The following is a 21506-nucleotide window of genomic DNA, read 5'->3' as shown; positions in this document are numbered from 1 at the left end:
ACCTGCTTTCTGCCACCGTGGCTATTACTCATGACCACCCACACTCCCCTGAATACTCACACACACCTCCAACATTCCACCCTGGGCACTGTGCCCCCACATACTCTGTGTGCCCCTCCTGAGGGCACTCACTCCTTAATTCTTTCTGCCACCTCTGCTCTGTCTGCTGCTCCAGATCCTCTTCCAGCCTCACTCCAGATTTGTCTTGAAAAGAGTCCAACACATAACCCACTTTCCAAGGGCAGATATAGGTGGAAATAATTGCTTTTATATAGGACATGGCTCTGGTTGCACTTGGGAGATGCCCTCCTTTTAGATAGAGGCCACTATCTCTCACCCCACTGCAATGGTGTTCTGGCCTCACCCCTGCCCTGACCCCGCTGTCATCCAGGCCACAGTGACTTCTTTGAGACCCAACTCAGAGCTGTTCATGTCCAGGGAACCTCTCTCGCATGACACTCTGGGGTGTCACAGAGAGGTGTACTGGTGCCCCATGGAGTTGGGTAAGACAAGCGACTGGCAGGCTGCATCCTCCTTAGTCCAGGGGTCTCCTTTCTGCTTAGGTTATTCAACATTTCCTGCTTGTAGAAATACCCTCTCTTCTTGGTTGTGAGGATGGCTCACCCCTGCCTCCCCCATATCCTCATGGTGACCCACCCTCCACCTCTTCTGTTGATCTCTCATTTGCTGTCCCTCTGGAGACATGTGTATTCTAGCTCTTGGTCCCAGACCCTGTCCTGTGCCCCATCTTCATTCTTAGTCAAGGTGATGTCATCAAGCAAGATGGGTGTCAATGCATTGAGATGCCCGTGGCAACTCCCATACCTCCCATATTCCAGTCTGGTTTAGAAGGCCACCTGAATTCTCATATTAGCACCTGCCTCTCTGACACCACCCCCCCTTGAGGTGGAAAGACACCTGGAACTCAGCCCAGATGCCCTCTGCCCCTTATCAGTGCTGACAGTCAGTGATGGGCAGCATCAGCATCAGGTTGCTGTGGCCACAAACCCAGGATTCCTCCTGATTGTTCTCCTTCCCTCATGCCCTGCTTTCACCATCAGCTGAGTTCCATGACTCTGCTGCATGTACATATCAGACAGGTCCACTCTCCCTACCACCTCCACTGCCCCATCTTGGTCAATGTCCCTATCATCCCACACTGGGCCTTTGAAGTAGCCTCGTGACTATTTTCACAGCTCCATCCCCTGCTCCCTCTCATCCATTCTCTGAGCAGCAACCTGTGTGGTTGCATTAGAGATGTCAGATCAGGGCACGAGCCTTGTTGAGAACACTCCCTGAACCTGAATTTCTGTAAAGGTCTCTCACTGGACTTGCTGTAACATGCAACCTTCTTCCCATGGCCTATGAGGTTCTCGCAGACCACTTTTCTCTTGGCCCCATGTAGTCCAGCTGTATTGACCTGCTTTCTGTTCTGTAAATAATCCAGGCTCACACCTGATTTAGTTTCTCCCCATGCCCTTCCTTCTGCCTGTGTGTTATCCCCAGATGTTCACATGACAGCTCCTTCTAACAGGAGGCCTCAGCTCCCAGGGTGTCTCCTCATAGAGGTTTCTGACCATGTGAGGTAGAGCAGAAGCTTACCCCACTCATCCATCACCCACCACTCTGTCTTTATTGTCCTCATAGATACTTATAACCATGGGACTATGTTCTTTCTTCCCCCAATGTAATGTAAGTTCCTTGAGTACAGGGACTAAGCTGCTTTTGTTTAGATTTTATTTCCAGTGCCAGAAAGTGACCTGGCATGTATAAGGTAGCCACTATCATTTGTTAAGTGAATGACTCAATAATCAAGAGATAAATGTAGACCTTCTGTTTCTGTATTTCTCAACCCTGGAGGTACAAAAGAGTCAACTAGGAGCTTTACAAAAATATGAATACTAGGGCACCATACACAGAATTGCTGATTTAATTATTTGGGGGAAGGTCCAGGCATTAATGTCTGTTAAAGCTACAAATGTGAACCAGTTGTGCATCCAAGGCTGAGACTCACCTTGAGCGGAGGTTTCAGACCTGAGTCCAAATACTGTCCACTACCAATTTCTCAAAAGGCCTCCAGGAGAAGCCCTGAAACAGTAAGGTAGGCCCAGTTGCATGGTGTCTGCAGCGATCTGCAGAGCAGAGTCAGGGACAGCATTTCTCCGTCTCAGGGTCTGAGCTCAGGGATTCTTAGGCAGGTCTTGAAAAGTGAGGAACTGACTGGAATTGGGCAGAGTTGACAAAACAGCCTTGGACTGTGGGCACAGCAAACAGAGGGTGTTGAAGGGAGTCCTGATGAGCAGAATCTTTGTGGTGTTTTGGATTCCAGGAGGAGGAGTTTCCTGGAGCACCCACCTTGTTGTCACCTGTCTGGGCTTCTTTGGCTGCCTCCAGCATGCTCACATGGGAACAGAAGTCATGTTGGTTTCAGTTCTCAGCATTAATCACAAGGAAGGCAAGGTTGAATGGGTGCAAAAAGAAGTCTTTTCAGAAAAGGATAAATGGAAAAAAGGATTAGAGATTCAGCAGATGTAGGTGACTCGACAGTCCCCAGGGGAGGAGACCTGAAAGACTTCTTGCTTCTCTGGGTTAGCTACTAATTTTTATTCCAATGTAAACCATTGCATGATTAATGATATAACTCAATCTATTAAGCATAGTTTAATGAATCAATCTAATGCTTTTACAATGAGTGAAACATATTAACAATATGAATGTATTAGTGAATCAAATGATTTGTTCTAAATAATGCAACATAATGATGCTGCATCTAATTAAAAATTGAAATCAAGAAACTGATTAGAGAAAATCATAAAAAATATTGATTTTGTTAAATACATAGAAGGTTGAAGCTAGGAAAATACACAGTTATTTACCTAGTGTTCCGCCAAGAGAAAACACGCACAGAGGTGACCCTGTGGAAATAAGTATCATCAGCCACTTGTGCCATGTCCAGAAAGACTAGCATGAGCATGTGATGTTGTAGCTGAGAAGCCAATCGGGAAAGTTTTGGTAAATGCTTTCTCCAAATTGAGCTACAACAACAGCTAACTGACCACTTCACTGAGTCGGAGCTCCCAATCAAGTCATCTTGATTCAGACCTTTACTTTCTGTATTCATGATGCAATGAAATGGAATCTTCTTTCTGGGAAGGACATTTATATCATGGAAATATTTAAATTGATCACAAAGCTACATGAAAATAAAACAAAACACTATCTCTGCAAGAATGCATACTTTTAAAGTTTTTATGCCACATGTTGAATTAAAAGGTTCTGTGGGGAGATAAGCAGTATGACCCCAGAGGCTCCTTCCAGCTGCCTGGAAACCAGCTGGTGTGGGGGTGGGGTAGGCAGGGGTGGTGAGTTAGGGGCTGTGCACAGCCCAGCCCTCAGGTCAGGCACAACTGCCCTTTCTTTGACCCCACGTCTCCCACTTGGCAATTCCTTCATAGCACTTTCTCCCTTTACTTTGGATGTTTTTGGAGACTCTGTTGTAGTCATCTTTATAACCTCTGTTAACATTTAAGACATTTTCACCCACTAAATGTTTGAGCGAACTGAGTTTCTTGCCTGCCTACTGATCTGAAGGCAGGATGCTTTCTGTAGATGCAGAATCTACTTTCTCAAGGCATGGTTTTATGACTACTCAGGAGTTCCTGCTGATCAATAGCCAGAGATTCAATCATCCCTTCAAAAGTGTGGCCTGACTAGGGCAAAGAAAAGAGACAGGATAGTATAGTAGAAAAAAATAGCAATTGTCTTCTGCCAATTGAAATTCAAAAGATTCCCCAGGGATTTATTTTCTAAATGGTTTCTAATTTCCCTAAGTGTTTTGTCCTTTTTTTCTCTTATATGTGGGCATCCAATGAGCAGACACTAGTGCCATAAATTTCTGACATTCCTTCCCTGGCAAAATCCTCTAATTATAAAGCACTGCTTGCTGTGCAAGCCAAAGGGAAGGGTAAATTACTTCACTTTTGTTTTTACTATTGACCCCAGAGATGGATGTGTTCATGTGCCTCATAGAGCCGAAGCCATCCTTCTTCTGACCCTTTGCAAAGGCAGGTGACAGAAGCTTGTGCCCACCCCACAGCCCATGAGTTGGGTTCTGTCTCCTTCACCCTGGGAATGGGCTGTGCATCTCCTGGCTCCCAGTATGCCTTTACAGAATGCCAGGGACAGCATCTTCTTGATGTATGAGTCTCTCCACCTGTTCCAACCCCAGGGAATAAGAAAGGGCCTCAGAGATTCATGACTGGGAGAGAGATCCCCTAGAAACATTACCAGATGCTTCAGGCCTATGACTTCAATGGGAAAAGTGTAAAGGATAGGGTGTTTAATGCATATTGAACGCTAGCATGAGGCTCTATGCCAGACATATTATATGGGTGATCCCATTTAATCCTCCCAAATGGTGAAGATGGTATTATTATCCACATTTTGCAGTTTATACCGGAGGCCTGAAGAGATTAAGCAGCTTGCCCAAGATCTCTCCCTCACTCTCATAGACATAAACATACATGTATACATGTGTGCACACACTCACACACAGCAATAAGGCAGAGCAGCCTTTTGTCTTGGAGATCTACTTCCAGAGTAGGATGTTATAATGCCTTCTAAAAGCAGTCTCCTTTTATGTTCCTTAGGTTTAGAGTCTTAGGAAGTTAGAACTGGCAGACTCTAGGTCAAGTGAGAAATCTGAGCATAGCAGCTCTGAACAAAGTGCCCAAGGTCACACAGAGGAAGTTAACTAGACAGCCTTCCAGACCTTGATCCAGTCTTGAAACCCAAGTGTCTTATGCAAGCTCTTCCAGAATCAGACCCCAGGTGAGGATCAATGGGCCAGTGACTGATTATGGAAGAAGTCCCCCAGAAGAGGCAATAAGGGATCAGGATGGGAGGTTGGAAAGGGAGGAATGCAAGCTTGTGCAGGATATCAGGAAAATCCCAGAGAGGCTTCAGCCTGACCCTTCAAGGGCTTTGGAGGGTAAGCAATGCCTCTGAGTCCATCCTGCCTTGAGGCAAGGGAGCTGGACTCTCACACCCCTACCGGTCTGTTACTGGTTACTGGCCACAGTGGAGGACATCAACCCATAAGCATCCCCAGTTCTCTGAGCTCCAGTGGACCAAGTTCTCTGAAGACAGTGCACATGCTGGAGTTAGGAGAAAAGCATATAGAAACTGCAGGGTGGGTACACAGGTGAGATAAAGAAGTGAGGGGTTTCTGGATGGAGACTGCTGCACTGGACCCCTGGTGACTAGTATGGTGTTTTCACATGGAGCCAGAGGCAGGCCCCACAACCACACAGTCCCACAGCCTCATGAGGGAGTGAGGGAAGGGAAAGGCATCTGAAATCATGCAGAGAAGTTGGTCAAGAATATTGGAAATAGATTTTGAAAGAAAGGTTGACAGAATTAGAATGGTTATAATAGCTTCAAAAGCAGACTAATAATGATCCAGCGACATGCAGGTAAACAGAGGCTTACTACAAAGACAATAACCGCTGATTCAGCAACCAAGATATATAACTGGATGTACAAGAAAATGTATGACATTAGAATGGGCAGCCTCAGAAGGCACTAAGGAGATGGGCACTCATCACACCTGGGATCTGTTCTGCGGGTGACACGGGGTCCCTCTGAAGTGATTGGCTGTGAACATACAAAGCATGACCACAAAGACATTTCTTTTTTTTAAAGTGTATTCATTTATTTTGAGACAGACAAAAAGAGTGTGAGTAGGGGAGGGCAGAGAGCAAGAAAGAATCCCAAGCAAGCTCTACCCTGCCAGTTCAGAACCCCATGTGGGGTTTTGAACCCACAAAACTGTGAGATCATGACCTGAACTGAAACCAAGAATTGGATGCTCAACAGACTGAGCCACCCAGGTGCCCCAACAAAGACATTTCTGAGCATCTCTGAAGGATGCATATTTGGGAATAGAAGTACATGAAGACAAGGCTACAACAAAAACAGGAATAGCAGACCTTTTACACCCACCCTGGGCCCTGAGTGAGGGGAGTGGAAGCACTTTTATCCTTCCAAGCATTGGCCTGATATCAGGATGCTCCAGATCATGACCTTTGTCAGCTGAGTGACCTCAGGACATCATCTAACCTCTGTGGACCTCATTCCCCTCCATTGTGTGAGCAATGTCAGCAGCTGTGATCCTTGCCTTGCTAAGCTTCTGCCAGATGCCATCAGTGGGCACAGACACACTTAGAGGTGGGAACAAATCACAGAATAACTAGGAGGTCTCTTTAAATGTGAATGCATGCCCATGCCTGGTGGAAAGGTGGCATTTGTTGCTTAAAAAACTCATCTGTTAGAGCAGAATTTATTTTGATTCAATACAGTATCATCAAGGGACACCCAAGCATCCTGAATATCTGGTTCATACCCTACTTATATTTCTTCCAGCTATTGACATAGCACCTTCCATCACATCAGTGCTGTGTGGAAATGCAAGTTCATTCATCCTCCCAACGTCCTTGGATATGAGCTAAAATCTGTAAATTAGCATCTCCATTTTGCAGAAACAGAAACTGAGAAACAGATCAAGTCACCACTTCCTGAATGTGGAGCAAAAGCAGGCTTTGCTGCTGGTTTCCTTCCTTGAATCTCCAGTCTCCACTTTGTAAACCACGCTTGCAAGGCACTTTGTTCCTCAGCCTGCTCTGATATGTATTTTTTCTTTCTTCATGTTTTTGTAAAAATGAATGGAGCTTTCTTTGATAGGAGTAACAAATGAGCATGGAGGAGAGGTATGGTAATCTCAGAACTCAGGCCAGGGATCTGGCATACAGAATCTGACACTGCACCCTGATTTATTCCCCGAGCCCTGCCCCGTGAGCAGTAAACAAATGGCATATAGCAGGTCGGGCACATTATCACCCATCCAATCAGCTCGCTGGGTGCAAGAGTAGGCATCAACTGTGGGGAATTTTCAGTCTTAAGCACAGCCTTCCAAGGTGAATGGGTACACGTGCAGGCCACCTCTGGACTACAGCTGAGGATGGGAGAAAACCCATGGTCTGGAGGCCTGGATGCAATACCATCTCTGCCTCTTTCCAAATGGGACTTTTGGCACCCCCACTCTGGGTTCTGTGGGCCACAGGGAGGTCTGAGTGCTGCCCCCTCCCCTGCTCACACAGACTGTGCTATGAGAGTGGTTGGCCAAGGCAGGACAGCTGGTGTCCAGCATCAGATATAGGGCTGGGAGAAGCTGAGGTCTGAAACAGGGAAAACGATGCTAAGTCCAAAGACTTCCCAACGAGGATAATGGAAGTAAATAACTAGGTCAGTAGCTAGGAAAGTAAAAGTCAAGAAGAGTCAGGGGCAAAAACAGGTTTTGGAGTGTGGTTCAGAGCAAAGCTCCTCGCACAGCAAGGCAGCACCCAGGAGCCAGATATCCCCTTCAAACAGGGTCAATGATACCAGTGAAAGGGGCCACCCCTGAGGAGCAGAGACAACAGGTATGAGTGGCCTCTGCTAAGTGCTGGTGGACAGGGAGGCTCTGGGTTCCTTGGAGAAGGCAGAGACTCCCCTGTCACCACCCAGCCACACCCAGAAACTGCAGATGTTCTCAACTGTATATTGTGGGCTCTTGTACTAGTCTTACATCCTCGGATTCACTCACTCTTCACAACACAGAATGTGGGAAGGGAAAGAACTGACTCATCCAAGGTCACTCTGCAGCAGGTGGAGGTAAGATAGCATCTGGCCTGGCCCTGCTTCTGGCCACCAGGTGGCCCTTCAAGCCCCTCTTGCCCCCTCAAGGAGGATATGGCCAAGCTGTGAGGGGATCCCCATCAGATCCTTCCTTTTAAGTTATTGTTGGCATTTGCATCTGAAGACACTGGTGACTCTCCTGTTACTATTTTGGTTTTGGCAAGCAGCTATTTCTGTGACAGTGAGAGCTCAGGGGTCTGCAGACTGTGTCAAGGAAAGATGTGAACATCTTTTGTTTCTCAGGCAAACAAGCTTTGTGGGTCTTGCTTCTTTAAACTTCCCATCCACTCAGCTGGGAGGATTAGCTTATTGTGCCACTGGGGGTAGGAGGTAGCAGACATAAGGCCACCTGAAAGATCCTGACTTTTCCTTTCCTTTTCTCCTTGAACTTGTCAGAAGGGCAGTGGGAGGCAGGGGGCAGTGAGGTGATCTGGAGAGGCTGGAGCGACAGAGCACTGGAGCAGAAATAATCAGACGAGATTCCAGAGAAAGACAGAGATTAGAATGCCCTGTCTAAGCACAAATTGCTGCTAGTTCTAGAAGGTGTGGGGAGGCCTGCCAGCCTGCCAGCAGTTTCCTCTCAGCATGATGCCACCATGGCCTCTGGTCACCCCATATCATGCTGTGGTTTCTATGCCATGAGACTGTCGCAGGTGCCAACCTACAACCTCCACCCTGCATGTCCCTTCCATTTGCACACCGTCTTGAGAACAGACACAGAGGAGAGGGCAGCCACGGGATGCAGGCTTACAGGTGCCACTTCCAAGCAGCTGCCTTGGCATCCTCTTTGCTTCTCCAGAATTTGCCTTTGTCTTGATAATTAGGGAATAGTTGATTTGCAGGAAAAAGACGTGTTTCTATTGAAAAGTGTTTTCAGTGTCTTTAGTGAAGCAACAAAATGTATTTTTCTACCTGTTGACATTTTTGGTAACTTGACAGGATTTCTTGACAAGACGAAATACATTATCCTGGATGCAGCCAGTCTATGTGGGTGAATAAGAGAGGGTGGGCTCAATTCCAGCAGGCCCCGCTGACTATTCCAGTGTCTCAGAGGTGAACTGCCTGTTGCTGGCTTAGCGGGAGATCAGTTGCCCCTGCTGAAAGCCTGCAGCAATGAAAACCTTGACAAAAAATAGTTAAAATTATTGTTAGTTTTTAATTATCCAATATATTTGTGTAGGAAAGAAAAGCCAAGTAATATGTATAAATTCTAGGAAATAAGTAATTCTGTTTGCAGTTAGAATGTCCTGCAGTTTTCTATGGTATGCACTCAGCTCTAATGCTTTGTAGGTTTTACCATTAACAGGGTTCAGGGCAGCTGCTGTTGGGAATATGCAGATACATAGCTCAAAAAGTCCAGACACCACCAAATGTTGCTGAACCAATGACAAACACACAGACTAGGAAAGACCCATCCAGTTACTTGGCTGCCCAGAGCAGTCTACTATATCAGATACTGCCGCTTTCTATTATTTGTTAAATCATTTTATTTTGTTATTCTTTCCATGTCTGTGGGGATATAATTTAAGTACATTTGGCAAGCTGCACCTTAGCTGACAAAACCTGTTTTGGGGTATATTTTGGATTGTCAGGTGGTCCTTAAACCAAGGGAGCTCTTTCCTTCATGCCACCAGCCAGGATTTATTTGTCCTGCACTTCCAAGCTGTATAGATTGTGTGTGGCCATGCTCAATCTCTGCTGTGGGAGGAGATCCTCATGGCATCCTAGTGCCCTGATATCAAAGAAACCACATTTTAGTGACCCTGGGAAGGGCTAGCTGCCAGGACAGCTGTGGCACTGTCAAGCCCTGCTTCTCTGGGCCCCTACTCATGTGTAGGACAACCACCCAGGGTATACACCTAGAGTGCAGAGGAGAATGCCATATGGTTTGGTTCTGACACTTGCCTAGTAAGGTTGTTTCAGAGGTGTTCTTTTCTTGAAATATGAGTGATAAACTGGGAATTGCAAAAGTGAAATTGCTTACCTTTGTGCTTTTCCCTCCACTTCCACATCCTGCAAAATTACAGAAGTGCTTATTTTTACAATAGAACTCTTTCTTTTTTGCAGAAAAAAAGAGCACATGCAGCAAAAAATATTTTTCTTGTGCCAAAAACAAGTTCTTAGACCTTTTAGAAAGTGCCAGAAATCATGCTAATAATTAATGACATGTTTAAATGCTTAGTTCTGCACCAGCAATGTTTTCAATGATCCCAACCTCTTAGTTCGTCATTATGTTAGAGCTGCACTAGTACATGTAGTTCTTTTGTACAGCAAGGAAAACATGCTCTCTTTCCATTTAAGTGAAGGTACATCGCTCTGTCCACTTCAGCATGTAGACTGAAGTGGACAACTGAATCTATTTTTTGAGGCTAGTGCTCTGAGCACATGCTAAAAATTCTGGCCTCGTTGATCCTGATAGTAAGGTTTTGCAAAGCTAACCTTTTTTCTAATTTCTCTTCTCTTTAACAGTCTTGGAAACAGCCATATTTTCCAATGTTTGACAAATACATTTTCTCAAAGATACTGATTATTCTGATACTGCACTCTGTCATAATAATAGATTTATGTTATGGATCATTAATTAGATCATAGAAATTAGTAACTAGATAAAATTCAAGTAGGAGTTGTCTGCCAAGACAGGACAGGGTTATGTCAGGAGATATAAGGACAAGCTACATCAGGGACACAGGGAGTAAGGGTTGGAGGCTCTGGTGTGAACAGGCTGGGCTGTTACCTGACATCTCCAGAAATGCTCAAGAGAATGTGTGACAGTCTAGGAAGAAGAAATGAACTGTCGAAGTCAGTAGAAGGAATAAATTCAGGGTGGGAAACAAGCAGATAACAGCGGTAAGGATCCACAATATTTGCAGTGAGCACAGAGGGAGCATTGAACTTGACCTCTCTTTACTGATTGATCTCTGGCTGCATGGTGTGTATGGCCTGTTTGCTGGGAAAGGAAGAGGACCTATATCAACTGGATAGCATAACCAAACCTGTCTCTGTGTTTATCAGTTGTCACCCACAAAAATGACCAGCCTCTGGCTGAGTGTCAACACAGGGCTGCATTCAAATAAACAGCAATTTGACATCTAACATCTTGAAGTAAAAGACACATCCTTAAAGTACACACAAATGATATAAGAATTTCACACACTAAATCATGCAGCAAAATTTTCCAGGATCCTACTTAGTCACTTCTCTTGTGCCAGAGGAACCCTGTTTGATACACAGATACCGCCCAGAAATGTGGGGTGGATGGAGGCTTCTGGACACACACATCCTCTTCATCCCTCTCCTGGGTGATTCTAAGAAATACTTTTTGTCCAAGGGGAGAGAGAGCTGGTTGTTACCTACTGTGACCACCTCAGGAATTAATTCCTCCTTAGACTGGCTCCCCCTTCCTCCCCATGGACCATGCAGGTGGTCCTTCACTTTTTGCTCCTGGGATCCATTCCCCAGTAAACTGCCTGATTGCACTGTTGGGCTCTGGTTTCAGAAAAGGAGACCCAGACCAAGGTACCTTTCTCTATATTGCAGCACCTCTACTTTATTGAGGTGTGACAGTTTTTGTAATTCAGGTGTGTGAAATCATGAGCTCCACTGAGGAAAACTATGCCAACAGTGGATGGGCAGATTTCAGTTTCAGTGGGTCTTGAGGGAAAGGGGGAGAACTCTCTCGCCAGCACAATTCATCATGCTCACAACAACCCAGCTCTTCCTTGGCATCTCCACTCCTATAACTGCCCTGGAGTAGCTCTCCATGGCAAATGTTGTCATACCCATTTTGTAGATGGAGAAACTGACATTTCAAGAGGTTGAGGAGTTGGCTGAATGTCCACTATACCATGGTCCCAGACATGCTCAGGTGTCTCTCCAGGCTCTGGCTTTAAAGGCCTGGGGCTGAGTGGAGCAGGAAACTCATATTTTCATGCTCTTACAAGAGAAATTAAGGCTGTCTCAGGAATTGGCATAACATCGAAATATGTAGGTATGAGTCATTAGCAGTGAGGTCCACAGAACTGGAGAGTGGGCAGATGGAATCAGTCAGCTAAAGGGATCTGGGAGAACCTGAAGGAATACAACTGTGTTGGCCACACCCAGCCTCTGCCCCCTCAAAACAAGAAGAAACTTGGATGAGAGAGATAGTATCAATCACCCCTCTTATGTAGCGTTTTGGGGGGCTTCCAAGCACCAGCATAGGTTTTGTGCTAAAAATGTAGAATTTGCCATTCCCCTCAACTACCTTGGAAAAAAAGTACCCAGCAACCTTGTCTTCCAAGCTATCTTTAAGAATAATAACCAGCCAACTCTGGTCAGGAAAACATGCTGAGTGCATTGAACCACATTCATGCTTCATACAATGTCAGGTGACAGATATTATAATTATGCTCATATTAGATATGCAGGAATCCAGGCTCTGGAGTGAGGACAAAGTGATAGGAAGTAGAAAATGCTTACTTGGAGCCTAGGTAAATGTCTGAGCTCCTAACCTTGATGGTAAGCATTCCTCCGACTCCTAACAGACACCTTCTATTAATGTTGGCTACTAGGGAAGTAGAAGACAGGCTGGATCTGCACCTTACTCCTCCTCTCACTAGCTATATGATGACAGGTGAACTATTCAGTCCTTAACACTCAGCCTCTTGAGCTCCTGGGATCACTCCTACCAGGCCCATTGAGCTCAGGTCAGAATTCAGTGAGCTTATATGTATAAAGAACCTATCTCATTTCTAGGTGCAGTAGATAGCAAAAATGGTCCCTAATTCCTCCCACCCCTCATCACATGCCTATTTCTAATGTGACTTTATGGCTCCACCCATCAAAGGTAAAAGCTATTTCCCCATCTCCTATATCTGAGCTGGGCCACCTGACCTGCTTTGGTCAATGACACATTAGCTAATGTGAAGTCAGCTTGAAATCTGTGTGCATTGAAGCCTGTTGCCATTGAGTGTCCTGCAGCCACCACTTTGTAAGGAATGCTGGGCCAGCCTTCTGGAGGGCAGACTTATAGCCCTGTCAGCCCATCACCAAGTCCACAACCAACCTATCCCCAGACAGGTGAGTAAGGCTTTTGGCTGCCAGCTGACTACAGATGCCTAAGTGAGCCCAGGAAACATCATGTGAAAAAGAGGCAATCCATCCCAGTGGACTTAGCCCTCATTGTCAACCCTCAAAATTGTGAGCAAGTAAGTAGTTGCCATTTTAAGTCACTGAGTTTGGGGGAAGTTTGTTATGTAGCAGTAGACAAGGGATATTCTGGCACTATAGGGTTGCTTATAACACACTAACTTTGTGTTTTCTTTGATTCTTTCCAAGTGATGTAATGGATGCAGAGGCAAGATCTGCTAATATGGAAATCAGTAACCTAGACGTGGGTTGACTGTTCCTCCATGCAGCCCTTCTGGAACTGTCTCCTTACAGGAAGAATCAGAGGATGGGCCTAGGTGGTCACCAAGAATTCCTCCAGCTACAACGTTCTGACATTCTACTGCATCTTTTTTTTTTTTTCCTATTCTAAACTCTCATGTCAACACGGCCTCGGAAATTATCCTAGGTTTTGTTTCTTTCTCCCTTTATTTCTGATTACAGTTCATGTTTTTTTTTTTCTTAGAATCTTGCCCATCATGTTTACATTGAATATCTGAATGCTCATCTTCCCATCTTTCTAAGTCAGAAAGATTCTACTATCATAAGACTGCAGCTTTTCAATTCCCGGATGTCATCAACTTAAGAAAAACAATTTAGTAATAGATTTGGGGGACAGAAAAGGGAAAAAACTGTATGATATTAGATTGCTTTAAAATTGCATATACTATTCATCATCTTTAATACTACAATTGACATTTGGGGCAGATCATTTTACACATTTCATCTTACAATGGTTTCTAAATGAGCACTGTTGACCTCCAGACACCATGCTCAGCACTATAGCCCCTGGGCTAATGGCTTTCAGTTTGAGACATTTTAAGAAATATTTATTATTTGAAAAACTCAAATATATATTTCCTCTCATCAAGCCTACCTATCTCTAGGGAGGTAACAGCTTCTCTGGAAAGTTGCTGAGAAGCCTGACCGCTGGCTCAATGCTTTAGTGACAGCTCTTCACAACATGTGAATTGGGCCCACTGATCTTGCCTAGCTCTGAAAGTTCTAGAATCTCTTCTAAGAGGTAAGCATCGTTGAGAAGGATTCCCATTTTCCAGGAAAATTAGCAATATCTACTGTGTCCCACTGCCCAGCTCTTGGCAACCCCTCATTCCCTTTCTCATTGTAATGTTACATCATGGTGTAATTGTTATGATCACACTCCAGTCAACAAGTAGGGAGGCACACTTCAAACAAACTGCCCTATGTGTGTAGCTACCATTCCAGATCAGCCAAGGTGCCCACCAGGAGCCCTGGATCCCTCCTTGAGCTGCCACATTTGCTGTAAGCAGGTGACATTCCTCTCTTCAAGTTTGAAATGCCTGGTCCTGGCAAGATTCTTTTGCAGTAAAGTGTAAGGTCAATTAGGATTGCAGAAATACTTAAACGTGTGTGTGTGTGTGTGTGTGTGTGTGTGTGTGTGTGTGTGTTTGTGTGTAGGGGGTAGTGTCAAGAAAGAATACATCTGTAGATCTTGAAGCTCTGTGAGTGGCATGGGAGAATAAGAAGAGGAAGGGAACAGGAGGAGGAAGAGAAGAAATAAACTCACCACATTGTGAACTGTTCCTTTTTCTTTCAAATTACCCCGTTTTTTCAGAGACATCTGGTTTTTGACCCCACAATCCAATGTGGTTTTTTTGACAACTATCAATCATTGAGTATTTGGTCAGTATTGTGAATGGAGTAACCTATCGGAGTCCACCCATAACTTTCAGAAAGAAGTTACATATTCATTCCACAACAAAAATAAATGTGAATATTTAAATACTACACCAAATGAGGTGCATTATGAAAACCAACTCTTAGAAAATTTTAGCAAATACAAGCATACAACCCCTATACCCCCATCAATGTATCCATGCTCAATCCATCACCCAGATGAGCCAGGGCATACATATAGTTCCAAAACATCAACCTACAAAGTTTCAAAGCACCTAGGACATGAAGACAGTCCACAACACTCAATACAAAGGCATTTTCTTCTTTTAAATTCTGCAACACTCACTTTTGGAAGGAACACTTCACAGGCAACCAGCAGTGACCAGTGATCATGTTTTACACTGCGAAAGAGGATGCCTGACTACTCTATTAGGACAAACCCAATTTAAAATTCAAACATTACCTAGAGTCAGAGGCAAGTCACAGCTGCAACCCAGGCTGGTGCTCTCTTAGCAAAACAAAACTGTCCTCCAAAGCCCAACCCAAAGACCAGTAAGCAAAAGTTCACTGGCTGAAAGGCAGGAACCTGAGTTCCAGGCTACTTCTGCATATTCTGTAGCTATAGAAATCTTAGTTAACTTTTGTAAAGAAAAACCTCAGCTGCTTCATCTGATAAATGGGAATAATGATTCTCCAACTCAGATGAGTCTAACAAAGTCTTCTCAGCCCAGTGGTTCAGAAGAGAGAATTTTCTGTTTAGGGAAGGACTTCAGGAACAACTAGCAACGTTACTAAGGCAAGGGGAAGGGGGGCATTTTCCTCCCATTTGAGAAGTTCTCCTAGATGAGAGAGATGTACAATGCCCTTTTCTGAGTGTTGCAGACCAGGGACTTGCAGCTCTGGGGATCTAGAGGAAGAATCCCCAGTTGTGCTTTGCCATGCTGCAGAGTTGCAGATGGAACACAGTTCAAGTTGATTAAAGGAAACCACAGATGCCCCTGGTTCTGCTGACCAGCTCCTCCACCCATATGCCTTTTTACAGCCCCACTCTGACTTTAGCATTCTCTTTGTGGGGCTGATGCTCCACAGGTGCCAAGTCCCCCACAAAGGCAAGACAGGGTGGACCTGTGGTTCTGGCACCACCTGCAATGCCTGCCCTTTGCAAAGTCTAACAGAGGCAGCCTGGCAGTGGAAGTAGTGCTTTCTGAGGGGATGAGGGGGGCAAAGCGTTGGTTACTAGGTCAGGAGGAGGTCAGGAGGAGGCTCCTCACCAAGCAGGGTTTCATCGGGGTATAACCAGCCTTGATTATCAGAGCCTAGGCTGGCAAGGCTAGACTGTGGCAGGTCTGCCCCTGGGGTAGAAATGGGCTAACATTGTTTTCCTAAATCACTTTCGCCCCCCTTTCTGACACACCTTTCTTTCCTGGTTCTTTCTCTATGGAATTCACAATGAAAACACTATTCCCCCCTTCCCCCAACACTTGAAATTGATACTATCTTGGGAGGCCGCCTTTCCTTGGCTCTACTTCCCTCTATTCACTCTGCTCACCACAGTTATGCCCTCTACCCACCCATCCCCACAGCCCTAGCTTCCTTTTAATTCCAACAGCCAAGAGGCTGCCTGGTGAGAAAAACAAACCGGTTTGGGGCTGGGCAGGGGGTCTGAGAGTCTGAGCCCACACCTGGTTTCTCCTGGATAGCTGGCTGGTCAGGACGTGAACAGATGCCAGGCCTATAAAGTGGGTCCTACGAACCTCAAAACGAACAAGAGCCTGGGGATGCCTTTAGGACCGAGGGGAACCTTCTCAGAGCCAGGCTGCAAATCCCTGTCCACTGAGTACCCAGCGGCTGCCCCCCTCCCCCAGTCTCTGTCGCCTTCACAGTCCCAGACAGCGGCCCCAGGCCAACCGCCTGACGTGGTCACCCGCGGGGCCCGATAGGCCTGGGGCAAAGTTGGCGGCCGCCTTCTCACCCAGCCATTCCCTTCTCCTCTTCGCTCATCCTCCCTCGGAGCCCGTGGCCACCTCCTCCAGCACGCGTGTCGCCAGGCTTGGCCAACCAAGCGGCGCGTCCCGGGACGGCCCTTGCCCAACCAGCCCGCCAGGCGTGCGTCGCAGGAGTCTCCCCGCACCTTTTTTTTTTTTTTTTTTTTTTTTTTCCTGGGGGCTGGAGCGCCGGGCTCCGCCCCATCATCGCTTCTAGCAAGCTCCCCGCAGCCCCGGGCTGCCGCCGCTGCCCCTAGCCCGGCGCTCCTGCAAGCTCGGGGCAGCCTGGGGCGCGGGTGGCGAGTGCAGGGCGGGGAGCGGCGCGGAGGGGAGGGGAAGGGGAAGAAGAGGAGGGCAGAGGAGGAGAGAGCTGGGGAGCTGAGGAGCAGAGGCGGGCGCCGCACCGCCCCGCGCCCCGCACGCTCACTGGCTCCGGAGACGCGCGGGCGGGCTACTGGGCGCACTGGCTGGGTCACCTTGTCCGGGAGGTAAGTCCCGACCGTCCCGGCAGCGCCGGCTGGCGGAGGGGCTGGCAGGAGCCGGGAGGGGGCCGCGGGCGGGCGGGCGCAGGAGGCGGCTCTCACGCGGGAGGGCGCCCAGGCTCCGCCTCGGAGCGCGCAGACCCAGCGGCGGCGCGACGCCCGCGGTGAGTCCGGGTGGTCGCTGTGGCGGGACCTAGGAGCCTCGGGGTCGCCAGGATCTAGGGGAGAACGGAACTGGCGAGGAAGATGCGGAGGAAGGGGTCGGGTGCTGTGAACCCCGGCTGCAGCTTGGCGCCTCGCCACCCAGTCGCCCCGGCGACGCGGAAGGGCTGTTGTGCAAAGTCTGTGGGAGCTAGTGAGACCTAGACCTCGGAGCGCAGTGGAGCGGGACTGCCCAAGGCCTTGACGGTGCGGGGCTGACATTGGCTCTGCAGGTTCGGGCGACCCCCTGAAGCGACCCAAAGGAGACCAGCTGGGGCTGGTGAGCGGGGCAGCCGCGGAGCTGGGGACCGAGGTCCAACTGGGACTGGGAAGGGAAACCGGCTTGGATTGTCTTTGCCAAACCAAGGGAAAAAGGAAGGCGAGGGTGCGAGAGCATTGGGATGGGGACTCCCAACCCGAGACCGGGACGGAGGTGGGGACTCCGGGAGACCCCGTGTCCGCGAGCTGTCTGGTCCCTGGCAGCTACGACAGCCTGCAGCCTTGGGAGCCGCCAGCCCCGCGCAGAAAGGGGACCGAGTGAGTGGACGCGCTTTTGGAGATCAAGTTCTAGTCTCGCATTCCCTAGGCATGATTTCTGTCCCTTGGTGTACGCTCTCCGAGCTGCTGCGGAGGAAGGAATGGATTGCAGGCAGAGTTGGGCACTTTTCTTAGGGAAGGGGGTTTGATCGCTGTGCGTTTTCTGAAAGACTCCAACAGAGTGGGTGCTTGCATCCTTGCTTTTGAGAGGCTGTCAGTGGGGTCGCTTGGCTTTTCTGAAAGACTAGAGGAAGGCGTCATCTGGTCGCCTTCATTTCCTTGTAGGGGGATCCCCTTGAATGCAGAGGCGTGGGCGCCTGGCACCCAGACTTCAGGTGAGCGCAGCCTTTCTGCGGCGTCAGATGCTCTGGCGCCTCGTGGCTAGTGGCCCGGACTCAATGTCTGTGCCTTCTCTGGCCTCGTTCCGGTGTTTAGTGCAGCAGACGCAAGTCGAGGACTCGGTTGTTTTGAGGGATAGAGGGTGGATAGCTCCGTTTTCAGGTTAGAATCAGGCTCAGGCGGTGGTGCGTGCGCGCGTGTCTGTGTATCTGTCCGTTTCCCTCCTACTGGCCAGCGTGTTTAGTCAGAGCCCAAAGGGAGAGGCGTGCTGCGCAGACCCGCAGCCTGTGGGGTGAGCAGCCTGGTAACCAACCCCAGAGCGGGCCAACTTTTCTTTGCGGAGGTGTGATCGCCAGGACAGTCTGCGTGGTGCTGGGATGTGGTCCTCCTCTGAGAGGGGTCCGATTCAAAAATCCTCACAGCAGCAGAACCGAAGACGTGCCACCGAGGTGGCACCGCAGCAGTCTGATGTCCCTTCTTGCTAGGACAGGAAGTAGCAGGAGCCAAATTTTCAGATGAATTATTGAATGCTGTGTGCCTGGTGGTTGTGTGGAGTGTCTTTTTGGAGATCAGACCACAGGTGCCACCAGGCCTGTGAGAAGGTGTGAGGAAGAGCCCTCCACCTCCTTCCTTCCCTCCCTCTCTCCAACACCCCTGGCACCTTTTCAAGGAGCAAAACTTGGTTTGTAGCTGGTCTGGTCCCCTCTTCCACCCCTCCCAAACCCACTGCATAAAAATGGAATTGCCATAATCAAGAGGACCTTGTTAAATAAAGGGGAAAAATAGGAAAATCTGTGCTTAAAGGTTTTTTTTTTTTTTTTTTTTAAGATTGAAAATTTCAATAGTACACCAAAGTTGAGAGAATATTACACTGAACCCCAGGTGTACCCCTTATCCAGTACCACTGGCTGGATGTCCTTTGTCCTGGCCCTTTGTCCTGGCCTCTTTTCAACCACCTCTCCTCAGAGTTTTGGAGGCCGTGTTTGATGAAATTTTAAGAACCCATTCCAAGTCCACTTCATCTCTAAATGCAACCCCAGGTATCTCCAGTTGATGATATTTCATTCCATTTCACCTATCACCAGAAACGACTGCTTTAAATGATTCCATTAGAACGGGTGCTATCTTAAAATAGAAATGAAGGCAGCCCCATTTCCATTTTGGGGTAGTCAAACTTGCTGATGTTCCCTGAGGTATGGGGGGGGGGGGGATTGAAGGAAGAAAAAGAAATCTAGATCCTGAGAAAAAGAGACATTTGAAACCATTAGATTTCACTTATACCAGTTGATATTCAGGGAATAAACAAGATTCCAGCTGAACCATAAGAGGGAAAAGAATTTTTTTTTTTTTGGTAAAAACTTTAAACTCAATTCATAAATCATAGGCAATTAATTAATTCCATATTTAGCATGACGTAAATTAAAAGTGCTACACACTGGACTCATCTTCCTCATTAACTCTGACCTGTATTTTCTAGGGAATTATTTCTATTATAAGAGAATAAAAAGGTATTTTCTTATGTAAGTTTTCTATCCAAGACACTAGCCAGTGCTATTCAGGGGTTCATGAGCAGTACTGAATATTTCATCTCTCAAATAGAAAATAAATGTTTGGTCATCACACTAGCCACATCAGATACACCCTCTGGAGAGACACTAGCTTGCTCAGATTTGAGCTCAAGTGTGGTTTCTGGTGGCTGGAGAAGAATAGCATGGTGAAGCCTCTAGAGACAATGGGAGGGTGCTCCCCCCACATTTGTACATGGCTCCCTCCCACCCTGCCACCTCTGTGCCTTCCCTTTATATAAAAGCTGTTCCTAAAAATTGTCAATGTTCTTAGAGGATTCAGTCAGACATTTGAATACCTTTATGAAGTGCATTATTTAAAGGCATCCTTAGTTAACCTTTCGTAATATGAATAACCATCCTGTAAGTGAGCAGTTTTAAATAAAACCTTATCTTTCTGTGATACCAGCATGGCCCCGAGCCCCTCACTTTGGCCTTTGCAGATCCCCATGCACACTGGAGAATCTCATGACCCACATGGACTGATTGTAATACTGTGACCTGTAGCTTGAGCAGACTTCATGTTACCAGCAAAATTATTTGAGTAAGTGGGCACAGGTGGCAAGGATTGAAGGGTGGGGTGTTCATTTGTCAGCATCAGCAAAGCATTGGGGCAAAATGAGTAGCAAAACAGCCTGTACATTCAGTGGGAAGTCCTGAAGCTGTTTTGCTGAAACATACTGATATGAGGAGGTATTGGAGCCATAGCTTTTGACTTGGCATCACCACACTTGAGACATTGTGCCAACATGTCAAAAAAAACAAAACGTTGAAGATGTGCATATATTAAATATCCCAAATATTGAAGACAGGCTTACCAGGTCCTTGCCTGTGTCACCAAAATTGGAATAATGAAGGTAGTAGCAGGTGGTTTTTAACAAATATGATTTTAAGCATTCTCTGTGCAAGATACTTAGACATTTCCAGTTATTCCTGAGAGTTCATAAGTGTGTGTTTTAATTTTAAGAAAGATTTATTTATTTATTTTGAGGGAGGGAGAGACAGAAAGAGAAAGAGGGAGAGAGAGAGAGAGAGAGAGAGAGAGAGAGAGAGAGAGAGAGAGAGAATGGGGGAGGGGCAGAGAAAGAGGGACAGTGGGAGAGAGAGGATCCTAAGCAGGTTCTGCACTGTCAGTGCAGAGCCCGATGTGGGGCTTGAACTCACAAACTGTGAGATCATGCCCTGAGCCAAAATCAGGGGCTGAACACAACTGACTGAGCCACCCAGGTGACCCTCATAAATGTGTTTTAGAGAGGGGCTGAGTAACGTTTTTAGGCATTGGGCTACAATCAGCGTCCCCACAGTGGTTTTCTTTGCCATCCAGTGTACTGGATTTCAGCTGGATGTATAGGGGGAGACAGTGGGGGGTGATTTGGAATTTTCCCAGTACTGTGATTGCCCACCCAACAGGCTTTTCCTGAAGGTCCTGTGAGGAGACCCTTGCTTGTTGGGTGATCTTAGAGACTTCACTTAGCTTTTCTGAGCTTCTTCTGTTTCTTTTCATCTGCTTCTTTTTGGGATTTTGAAAACAATGTTTATAGTTGACACAGTGTTTTTTTTTAATGGGGAAGGCGGGACTGAGAACACTTTGATGTTTTAACTGTATGTCTCTTCAGGTGAAGTACCCCCCCCCCCCCCCACCATCCCTCTGAGTCCCTCTGAGCGCTGGGAGTGAGTCCAGCCCCTGCTCTGCACCTGCAGCAAAAGTCAGAATGGGGACATTGTGCGTTCCTCCTTGTGATCCTGCGGTCCTATGTAGGAATGTGTTTGGGTGATGTAGACATTCATGTCAGGGAATTGAAAGGGAATGTACAAGAGAAGCTTGTGAGCAGAAATATATCCTTAACACAACTCAATTT

At 47.0% G+C, this 21506-nt stretch overlaps 1 protein-coding gene and 1 long non-coding RNA gene across 7 annotated transcripts in view; one reads left to right on the top strand and one right to left on the bottom strand.

Annotated features, from left to right (window-relative positions):
* Positions 1–5708: 5708 nt before the first annotated feature.
* LOC132664174 (uncharacterized) lies at positions 5709–16632 on the bottom strand. Its single transcript, XR_009603496.3, has 3 exons — positions 15002–16632; positions 9719–9747; positions 5709–8855 (listed from the first exon to the last, which is right to left on the bottom strand). It is a non-coding gene; the product is annotated as an uncharacterized LOC132664174 (long non-coding RNA).
* A 224-nt stretch (positions 16633–16856) lies between these two features.
* Positions 16857–21506, top strand: part of SYNDIG1 (synapse differentiation inducing 1) — a 180782-nt gene continuing 176132 nt past the window's right edge. For 2 of the 6 annotated variants that reach the window (XM_060610662.3, XM_060610697.3), the window contains exon 1: positions 16857–17011. The gene's annotated coding sequence lies outside the window, so the exon portion shown is untranslated. The other 4 variants (XM_060610647.3, XM_060610653.2, XM_060610671.2 and 1 more) reach the window with 4 other exon arrangements.

Source organism: Panthera onca, chromosome A3 (genome assembly GCF_046562875.1).
Source record: "Panthera onca isolate mPanOnc1 chromosome A3, mPanOnc1 haplotype 2, whole genome shotgun sequence".
Lineage (NCBI taxonomy): Eukaryota > Metazoa > Chordata > Mammalia > Carnivora > Felidae > Panthera > Panthera onca.
The sequence above is the reverse complement of the archived record's forward strand: the minus strand, read 5'-3'. Positions and strand labels throughout refer to the sequence as shown.